General features: G+C 41.4%; 19 non-coding genes and 15 pseudogenes across 19 annotated transcripts in view; all 34 read left to right on the top strand.

Moving 5' to 3' along the window:
* Nucleotides 1-89, top strand: part of LOC134900134 (5S ribosomal RNA) — a 119-nt gene extending 30 nt beyond the window's left edge. Inside the window, exon 1 of the ribosomal RNA XR_010173652.1 lies at nt 1-89. This exon is cut by the window's left edge and continues 30 nt beyond it. This is a non-coding gene — a ribosomal RNA (5S ribosomal RNA).
* Nucleotides 90-196: 107 nt separating this feature from the next.
* Nucleotides 197-315, top strand: LOC135067113 (5S ribosomal RNA). Its single transcript, XR_010253338.1, has one exon. It is a non-coding gene; the product is annotated as a 5S ribosomal RNA (ribosomal RNA).
* A 107-nt stretch (nt 316-422) lies between these two features.
* LOC134893236 (5S ribosomal RNA) lies at nt 423-541 on the top strand (annotated as a pseudogene).
* A 107-nt stretch (nt 542-648) lies between these two features.
* On the top strand, nt 649-767 carry LOC134900133 (5S ribosomal RNA). The gene has a single exon (XR_010173651.1). It is a non-coding gene; the product is annotated as a 5S ribosomal RNA (ribosomal RNA).
* A 107-nt stretch (nt 768-874) lies between these two features.
* LOC134892209 (5S ribosomal RNA) lies at nt 875-993 on the top strand (annotated as a pseudogene).
* Nucleotides 994-1,100: 107 nt separating this feature from the next.
* LOC134890271 (5S ribosomal RNA) lies at nt 1,101-1,219 on the top strand (annotated as a pseudogene).
* A 107-nt stretch (nt 1,220-1,326) lies between these two features.
* On the top strand, nt 1,327-1,445 carry LOC134893170 (5S ribosomal RNA; annotated as a pseudogene).
* Nucleotides 1,446-1,552: 107 nt separating this feature from the next.
* Nucleotides 1,553-1,671, top strand: LOC135069147 (5S ribosomal RNA). The gene has a single exon (XR_010255336.1). It is a non-coding gene; the product is annotated as a 5S ribosomal RNA (ribosomal RNA).
* A 107-nt stretch (nt 1,672-1,778) lies between these two features.
* Nucleotides 1,779-1,897, top strand: LOC135068111 (5S ribosomal RNA). The gene has a single exon (XR_010254318.1). It is a non-coding gene; the product is annotated as a 5S ribosomal RNA (ribosomal RNA).
* Nucleotides 1,898-2,004: 107 nt separating this feature from the next.
* Nucleotides 2,005-2,123, top strand: LOC134886659 (5S ribosomal RNA). The gene has a single exon (XR_010170738.1). It is a non-coding gene; the product is annotated as a 5S ribosomal RNA (ribosomal RNA).
* Nucleotides 2,124-2,230: 107 nt separating this feature from the next.
* On the top strand, nt 2,231-2,349 carry LOC134886658 (5S ribosomal RNA). The gene has a single exon (XR_010170737.1). It is a non-coding gene; the product is annotated as a 5S ribosomal RNA (ribosomal RNA).
* A 107-nt stretch (nt 2,350-2,456) lies between these two features.
* On the top strand, nt 2,457-2,575 carry LOC135062918 (5S ribosomal RNA). The gene has a single exon (XR_010249261.1). It is a non-coding gene; the product is annotated as a 5S ribosomal RNA (ribosomal RNA).
* Nucleotides 2,576-2,682: 107 nt separating this feature from the next.
* Nucleotides 2,683-2,801, top strand: LOC134895856 (5S ribosomal RNA; annotated as a pseudogene).
* A 107-nt stretch (nt 2,802-2,908) lies between these two features.
* LOC135065268 (5S ribosomal RNA) lies at nt 2,909-3,027 on the top strand. The gene has a single exon (XR_010251551.1). It is a non-coding gene; the product is annotated as a 5S ribosomal RNA (ribosomal RNA).
* A 107-nt stretch (nt 3,028-3,134) lies between these two features.
* On the top strand, nt 3,135-3,253 carry LOC134889450 (5S ribosomal RNA; annotated as a pseudogene).
* Nucleotides 3,254-3,360: 107 nt separating this feature from the next.
* Nucleotides 3,361-3,479, top strand: LOC135059200 (5S ribosomal RNA). Its single transcript, XR_010245612.1, has one exon. It is a non-coding gene; the product is annotated as a 5S ribosomal RNA (ribosomal RNA).
* A 107-nt stretch (nt 3,480-3,586) lies between these two features.
* LOC134892261 (5S ribosomal RNA) lies at nt 3,587-3,705 on the top strand (annotated as a pseudogene).
* A 107-nt stretch (nt 3,706-3,812) lies between these two features.
* On the top strand, nt 3,813-3,931 carry LOC134888902 (5S ribosomal RNA; annotated as a pseudogene).
* A 107-nt stretch (nt 3,932-4,038) lies between these two features.
* LOC135062506 (5S ribosomal RNA) lies at nt 4,039-4,157 on the top strand. Its single transcript, XR_010248853.1, has one exon. It is a non-coding gene; the product is annotated as a 5S ribosomal RNA (ribosomal RNA).
* Nucleotides 4,158-4,264: 107 nt separating this feature from the next.
* Nucleotides 4,265-4,384, top strand: LOC134894267 (5S ribosomal RNA; annotated as a pseudogene).
* Nucleotides 4,385-4,491: 107 nt separating this feature from the next.
* Nucleotides 4,492-4,610, top strand: LOC134900850 (5S ribosomal RNA). Its single transcript, XR_010174352.1, has one exon. It is a non-coding gene; the product is annotated as a 5S ribosomal RNA (ribosomal RNA).
* Nucleotides 4,611-4,717: 107 nt separating this feature from the next.
* Nucleotides 4,718-4,836, top strand: LOC134890620 (5S ribosomal RNA; annotated as a pseudogene).
* A 107-nt stretch (nt 4,837-4,943) lies between these two features.
* On the top strand, nt 4,944-5,062 carry LOC135062611 (5S ribosomal RNA). Its single transcript, XR_010248959.1, has one exon. It is a non-coding gene; the product is annotated as a 5S ribosomal RNA (ribosomal RNA).
* Nucleotides 5,063-5,169: 107 nt separating this feature from the next.
* LOC134895240 (5S ribosomal RNA) lies at nt 5,170-5,289 on the top strand (annotated as a pseudogene).
* A 106-nt stretch (nt 5,290-5,395) lies between these two features.
* LOC134890619 (5S ribosomal RNA) lies at nt 5,396-5,514 on the top strand (annotated as a pseudogene).
* Nucleotides 5,515-5,621: 107 nt separating this feature from the next.
* LOC135059131 (5S ribosomal RNA) lies at nt 5,622-5,740 on the top strand. The gene has a single exon (XR_010245547.1). It is a non-coding gene; the product is annotated as a 5S ribosomal RNA (ribosomal RNA).
* Nucleotides 5,741-5,847: 107 nt separating this feature from the next.
* On the top strand, nt 5,848-5,966 carry LOC135069524 (5S ribosomal RNA). Its single transcript, XR_010255704.1, has one exon. It is a non-coding gene; the product is annotated as a 5S ribosomal RNA (ribosomal RNA).
* A 107-nt stretch (nt 5,967-6,073) lies between these two features.
* Nucleotides 6,074-6,193, top strand: LOC134888936 (5S ribosomal RNA; annotated as a pseudogene).
* Nucleotides 6,194-6,300: 107 nt separating this feature from the next.
* On the top strand, nt 6,301-6,419 carry LOC134900132 (5S ribosomal RNA). The gene has a single exon (XR_010173650.1). It is a non-coding gene; the product is annotated as a 5S ribosomal RNA (ribosomal RNA).
* A 107-nt stretch (nt 6,420-6,526) lies between these two features.
* On the top strand, nt 6,527-6,645 carry LOC134894872 (5S ribosomal RNA; annotated as a pseudogene).
* A 107-nt stretch (nt 6,646-6,752) lies between these two features.
* On the top strand, nt 6,753-6,871 carry LOC135059374 (5S ribosomal RNA). The gene has a single exon (XR_010245779.1). It is a non-coding gene; the product is annotated as a 5S ribosomal RNA (ribosomal RNA).
* Nucleotides 6,872-6,978: 107 nt separating this feature from the next.
* LOC135059203 (5S ribosomal RNA) lies at nt 6,979-7,097 on the top strand. The gene has a single exon (XR_010245615.1). It is a non-coding gene; the product is annotated as a 5S ribosomal RNA (ribosomal RNA).
* Nucleotides 7,098-7,204: 107 nt separating this feature from the next.
* LOC134888934 (5S ribosomal RNA) lies at nt 7,205-7,324 on the top strand (annotated as a pseudogene).
* A 107-nt stretch (nt 7,325-7,431) lies between these two features.
* The window catches only part of LOC135062204 (5S ribosomal RNA), a 119-nt gene continuing 50 nt past the window's right edge, over nt 7,432-7,500 (top strand). Inside the window, exon 1 of the ribosomal RNA XR_010248558.1 lies at nt 7,432-7,500. This exon is cut by the window's right edge and continues 50 nt beyond it. This is a non-coding gene — a ribosomal RNA (5S ribosomal RNA).

Genomic DNA, 7,500 nt, shown 5'->3' with positions numbered 1-7,500 from the left:
AATCTCATCTGATCTTGGAAGCTAAGCAGTGTTGGGCCTGGTTAGTACTTGGATGGGAGACCACCTGGGAATACAAGGTGCTGTAGATATTTTTATACTACCAACACCGTTCTGTTGATGCATTCCATTTTCAAACGTATTCATTTATGAACCAGTAGTTAGAAGTAGAAAAGTTCTAACAGAAACCACAAAGCTCATCTACAGCCACACCACACTGGATACGCCCAATCTCATCTGATCTTGGAAGCTAAGCAGTGTTTGGCCTGGTTAGTACTTGGATGGGAGACCACCTGGGAATACAAGGTGCTGTAGATATTTTTATACTGCCAACACCGTTCTGTTGATGCATTCCATTTTCAAACGTATTCATTTATGAACCAGTAGTTAGAAGTAGAAAAGTTCTAACAGAAACCAAAAAGCTCATCTACAGCCACTCCACACTGGATACGCCCAATCTCATCTGATCTTGGAAGCTAAGCAGTGTTGTGCCTGGTTAGTACTTGGATCGGAGACCACCTGGGAATACAAGGTGCTGTAGATATTTTAATACTGCCAACACCGTTCAGTTGATGCATTCCATTTTCAAACGTACTTATTTATGAACCAGTAGTTAGAAGTAGAAAAGTTCTAGCAGAAACCACAAAGCTCATCTACAGCCACACCACACTGGATACGCCCAATCTCATCTGATCTTGGAAGCTAAGCAGTGTTGGGCCTGGTTAGTACTTGGATGGGAGACCACCTGGGAATACAAGGTGCTGTAGATATTTTTATACTGCCAACACCGTTCTGTTGATGCATTCCATTTTCAAATGTACTCATTTATGAACCAGTAGTTAGAAGTAGAAAAGTTCTAACAGAAACCACAAAGCTCATCTACAGCAACACCACACTGGATACGCCCAATCTCATCTTATCTTGGAAGCTAAGCAGTGTTGGGCCTGGTTAGTACTTGGATAGGAGACCACCTGGGAATACAAGGTGCTGTAGATATTTTTATACTGCCCACACCGTTCTGTTGATGCATTCCATTTTCAAATGTATTCATTTATGAACCAGTAGTTAGAAGTAGAAAAGTTCTAACAGAAATCACAAAGCTCATCTACAGCCACACCACACTGGATACGCCCAATCTCATCTGATCATGGAAGCTAAGCAGTGTTGGGCCTGGTTAGTACTTGGATGTGAGACCACCTGGGAATACAAGGTGCTGTAGATATTTTTATACTGCCAACACCGTTCTGTTGATGCATTCCATTTTCAAAAGTGTTCATTTATGAACCAGTAGTTAGAAGTAGAAAAGTTCTAACAGAAACCACAAAGCTCATCTACATCCAAACCACACTGGGTACGCCCAATCTCATCTGATATTGGAAGCTAAGCAGTGTTGGGCCTGGTTAGTACTAGGATGGGAGACCACCTGGGAATACAAGGTGCTGTACATATTTTTATACTGCCAACACCGTTCTGTTGATGCATTCCATTTTCAAATGTATTCATTTATGAACCAGTAGTTAGAAGTAGAAAAGTTCTAACAGAAACAACAAAGCTCATCTACAGCCTCACCACACTGGATACGCCCAATCTCATCTGATCTTGGAAGCTAAGCAGTGTTGGGCCTGGTTAGTACTTAGATGGGAGACCAACTGGGAATACAAGGTGCTGTAGATATTTTTATACTGCCAACACCGTTCTGTTGATGCATTCCATTTTCAAACGTATTCATTTATGAACCAGTAGTTAGAAGTAGAAAAGTTCTAACAGAAACCACAAAGCTCATCTACAGCCACACCACACTGGATACGCCCAATCTCATCTGATCTTGGAAGCTAAGCAGTGTTGGGACTGGTTAGTACTTGGATGGGAGACCACCTGGGAATACAAGGTGCTGTAGATATTTTTATACTGCCAACACCGTTCTGTTGATGCATTCCATTTTCAAACGTATTCATTTATGAACCAGTAGTTAGAAGTAGAAAAGTTCTAACAGAAACCACAAAGCTCATCTACATCCAAACCACACTGGATACGCCCAATCTCATCTGATCTTGGAAGCTAAGCAGTGTTAGGCCTGGTTAGTACTTGGATGGGAGACCACCTGGGAATACAAGGTGCTGTAGATATTTTTATACTGCCAACACCGTTCTGTTGATGCATTCCATTTTCAAATGTATTCATTTATGAACCAGTAGTTAGAAGTAGAAAAGTTCTAACAGAAACCACAAAGCTCATCTACATCCAAACCACACTGGATACGCCCAATCTCATCTGATCTTGGAAGCTAAGCAGTGTTAGGCCTGGTTAGTACTTGGATGGGAGACCACCTGGGAATACAAGGTGCTGTAGATATTTTTATACTGCCAACACCGTTCTGTTGATGCATTCCATTTTCAAACGTATTCATTTATGAACCAGTAGTTAGAAGTAGAAAAGTTCTAATAGAAACCGCAAAGCTCATCTACAGCCACACCACACTGGATATGCCCAATCTCATCAGATCTTGGAAGTTAAGCAGTGTTGGGCCTGGTTCGTACTTGGATGGGAGACCACCTGGGAATACAAGGTGCTGTAGATATGTTTATACTGCCAACACCGTTCTGTTGATGCATTCCATTTTCAAACGTATTCATTTATGAACCAGTAGTTAGAAGTAGAAAAGTTCTAATAGAAACCACAAAGCTCATCTACAGCCACACGAAACTGGATACGCCCAATCTCGTCTGATCTTGGAAGCTAAGCAGTGTTGTGCCTGGTTAGTGCTTGGATGGGAGACCACCTGGGAATACAAGGTGCTGTAGATATTTTTATACTGCCAACACCGTTCTGTTGATACATTCCATTTTCAAACGTATTCATTTATGAACCAGTAGTTAGAAGTAGAAAAGTTCTAACAGAAACCACAAAGCTCATCTACATCCAAACCACACTGGATACGCCCAATCTCATCTGATCTTGGAAGCTAAGCAGTGTTGGGCCTGGTTAGTACTTGGATGGGAGACCACCTGGGAATACAAGGTGCTGTAGATATGTTTATACTGCCAACACCGTTCTGTTGATGCATTCCATTTTCAAATGTATTCATTTATGAACCAGTAGTTAGAAGTAGAAAAGTTCTAATAGAAACCACAAAGCTCATCTACAGCCACACGACACTGGATACGCCCAATCTCGTCTGATCTTGGAAGCTAAGCAGTGTTGGGCCTGGTTAGTGCTTGGATGGGAGACCACCTGGGAATACAAGGTGCTGTAGATATTTTTATACTGCCAACACCGTTCTGTTGATGCATTCCATTTTCAAACGTATTCATTTATGAACCAGTAGTTAGAAGTAGAAAAGTTCTAACAGAAAACACAAAGCTTATCTACAGCCACACCACACTGGATACGCCCAATCTCATCTGATCTTGGAAGCTAAGCAGTGTTGGGCCTGTTTAGTACTTGGATGGGAGACCACCTGGGAATATAAGGTGCTGTAGATATTTTAATACTGCCAACACCGTTCTGTTGATCCATTCCATTTTCAAACGTATTCATTTATGAACCAGTAGTTAGAAGTAGAAAAGTTCTTACAGAAACCACAAAGCTCATCTACAGCCACACCATACTGGGTACGCCCAATCTCATCTGATCTTGCAAGCTAAGCAGTGTTGGGCCTGGTTAGTACTTGGATGGGAGACTACCTGAGAATACAAGGTGCTGTAGATATTTTTATACTGCCAACACTGTTCTGTTGATGCATTCCATTTTCAAACGTACTTATTTATGAACCAGTAGTTAGAAGTAGAAAAGTTCTAGCAGAAACCACAAAGCTCATCTACATCCAAACCACACTGGGTACGCCCAATCTCATCTGATATTGGAAGCTAAGCAGTGTTGGGCCTGGTTAGTACTAGGATGGGAGACCACCTGGGAATACAAGGTGCTGTAGATATTTTTATACTGCCAACACCGTTCTGTTGATGCATTCCATTTTCAAACGTATGCATTTATGAACCAGTAGTTAGAAGTAGAAAAGTTCTAACAGAAACCGTAAAACTCATATACAGCCACACCACACTGGATACGCCCAATCTCATCTGATCTTGGAAGCTAAGCAGTGTTGGGCCTGGTTAGTACTTGGATGGGAGACCACCTGGGAATACAAGGTGCTGTAGATAATTTTATACTGCCAACACCGTTCTGTTGATGCATTCCATTTTCAAACGTATTCATTTATGAACCAGTAATTAGAAGTAGAAAAGTTTTAACAGAAACTACTAAGCTCATCTACATCCAAAACCACACTGGATACGCCCAATCTCATCTGATCTTGGAAGCTAAGCAGTGTTCGGCCTGGTTAGTACTTGGATGGGAGACCACCTGGGAATACAAGGTGCTGTAGATATTTTTATACTGCCAACACCGTTCTGTTGATGCATTCCATTTTCAAACGTATTCATTTATGAACCAGTAGTTAGAAGTAGAAAAGTTCTAACAGAAACCACAAAGCTCATCTACAGCCACACCACACTGAATACGCCCAATCTCATCTGATCTTGGAAGCAAAGCAGTGTTGGGCCTTGTTAGTACTTGGATGGGAGACCACCTGGGAATACAAGGTGCTGTAGATATTTTTATACTGCCAACACCGTTCTGTTGATGCATTCCATTTTCAAACGTATTTATTTATGAACCAGTAGTTAGAAGTAGAAAAGTTCTAACAGAAACCATAAAGCTCATCTACAACCACACCACACTGGATACGCCCAATCTATTCTGATCTTGGAAGCTAAGCAGTGTTGGGCCTGGTTAGTACTTTGATGGGAGACCACCTGGGAATACAAGGTGCTGTAGATAATTTTATACTGCCAACACCGTTCTGTTGATGCATTCCATTTTCAAACATATTCATTTATGAACCAGTAGTTAGAAGTAGAAAAGTTCTAACAGAAACCACAAAGTTCATCTACAGCCACACCACACTGGATACTTCCAATCTCATCTGATCTTGGAAGCTAAGCAGTGTTGGGCCTGGTTAGTACTTGGATGGGAGACCACCTGGGAATACAAGGTGCTGTAGATAATTTTATACTGCCAACACCGTTCTGTTGATGCATTCCATTTTCAAACGTATTCATTTATGAACCAGTAGTTAGAAGTAGAAAAGTTTTAACAGACATTACAAAGCTCATCTACATCCAAAACCACACTGGATACGCCCAATCTCATCTGATCTTGGAAGCTAAGCAGTGTTGTGCCTGGTTAGGACTTGGATGGGAGACCACCTGGGAATACAAGGTGCTGTAGATATTTTTTACTGCCAACACCGTTCTGTTGATGCATTCCATTTTCAAACGTATTCATTTATGAACCAGTAGTTAGAAGTAGAAAAGTTCTAACAGAAACCATAAAGCTCATCTACAACCACACCACACTGGATACGCCCAATCTATTCTGATCTTGGAAGCTAAGCAGTGTTGGGCCTGGTTAGTACTTTGATGGGAGACCACCTGGGAATACAAGGTGCTGTAGATAATTTTATACTGCCAACACCGTTCTGTTGATGCATTCCATTTTCAAACATATTCATTTATGAACCAGTAGTTAGAAGTAGAAAAGTTCTAACAGAAACCACAAAGCTCATCTACAGCCACACCACACTGGATATGCCCAATCTCATCTGATCTTGGAAGCTAAGCAGTGTTGGGCCTGGTTAGTACTTGGATGGGAGACCACCTGGGAATACAAGGTGCTGTAGATATTTTTATACTGCCAACACAGTTCTGTTGATGCATTCCATTTTCAAACGTATGCATTTATGAACCAGTAGTTAGAAGTAGAAAAGTTCTAACAGAAACCATAAAGCTCATATACAGCCACACCACACTGGATACGCCCAATCTCATCTGATCTTGGAAGCTAAGCAGTGTTGGGCCTGGTTAGTATTTGGATGGGAGACCACCTGGGAATACAAGGTGCTGTAGATAATTTTATACTGCCAACACCGTTCTGTTGATGCATTCCATTTTCAAACGTATTCATTTATGAACCAGTAGTTAGAAGTAGAAAAGTTTTAACAGAAACTACAAAGCTCATCTACATCCAAAACCACACTGGATACGCCCAATCTCATCTGATCTTGGAAGCTAAGCAGTGTTGGGCCTGGTTAGTACTTGGATGGGAGACCACCTGGGAATACAAGGTGCTGTAGATATTTTTATACTGCCAACACCGTTCTGTTGATGCATTCCATTTTCAAACGTTTTCATTTATGAACCAGTAGTTAGAAGTAGAAAAGTTCTAACAGAAACCACAAAGCTCATCTACAGCCACACCACACTGGATACGCCCAATCTCATCTGATCTTGGAAGCTAAGCAGTGTTGGGCCTGGTTAGTACTTGGATGGGAGACCACCTGGGAATACAAGGTGCTGTAGATATTTTTATACTGCCAACACCGTTCTGTTGATGCATTCCATTTTCAAACGTATTTATTTATGAACCAGTAGTTAGAAGTAGAAAAGTTCTAACAGAAACCATAAAGCTCATCTACAACCACACCACACTGGATACGCCCAATCTATTCTGATCTTGGAAGCTAAGCAGTGTTGGGCCTGGTTAGTACTTTGATGGGAGAGCACCTGGGAATACAAGGTGCTGTAGATAATTTTATACTGCCAACACCGTTCTGTTGATGCATTCCATTTTCAAACATATTCATTTATGAACCAGTAGTTAGAAGTAGAAAAGTTCTAACAGAAACCACAAAGCTCATCTACAGCCACACCATACTGGATACGCCCAATCTCATCTGATCTTGGAAGCTAAGCAGTGTTGGGCCTGGTTAGTACTTGGATGGGAGACCACCTGGGAATACAAGGTGCTGTAGATATTTTTATACTGCCAACACAGTTCTGTTGATGCATTCCATTTTCAAACGTATGCATTTATGAACCAGTAGTTAGAAGTAGAAAAGTTCTAACAGAAACCATAAAGCTCATATACAGCCACACCACACTGGATACGCCCAATCTCATCTGATCTTGGAAGCTAAGCAGTGTTGGGCCTGGTTAGTACTTGGATGGGAGACCACCTGGGAATACAAGGTGCTGTAGATCATTTTATACTGCCAACACCGTTCTGTTGATGCATTCCATTTTCAAACGTATTCATTTATGAACCAGTAGTTAGAAGTAGAAAAGTTTTAACAGAAACTAGTAAGCTCATCTACATCCAAAACCACACTGGATACGCCCAATCTCATCTGATCTTGGAAGCTAAGCAGTGTTGGGCCTGGTTAGTACTTGGATGGGAGACCACCTGGGAATACAAGGTGCTGTAGATATTTTTATACTGCCAACACCGTTCTGTTGATGCATTCCATTTTCAAACATATTCATTTATGAACCAGTAGTTAGAAGTAGAAAAGTTCTAACAGAAACCACAAAGCTCATCTACAGCCACACCACACTGGATACGCCCAATCTCATCTGATCTTGGAAGCTAAGCAGTGTTGGGTCT

This window comes from Pseudophryne corroboree, chromosome 3 (assembly GCF_028390025.1).
Source record: "Pseudophryne corroboree isolate aPseCor3 chromosome 3, aPseCor3.hap2, whole genome shotgun sequence".
Classification (NCBI taxonomy): Eukaryota; Metazoa; Chordata; class Amphibia; order Anura; family Myobatrachidae; genus Pseudophryne; species Pseudophryne corroboree.
Note: the sequence above shows the minus strand (reverse complement) of the source record. Positions and strands in the feature narration are given on the sequence as shown.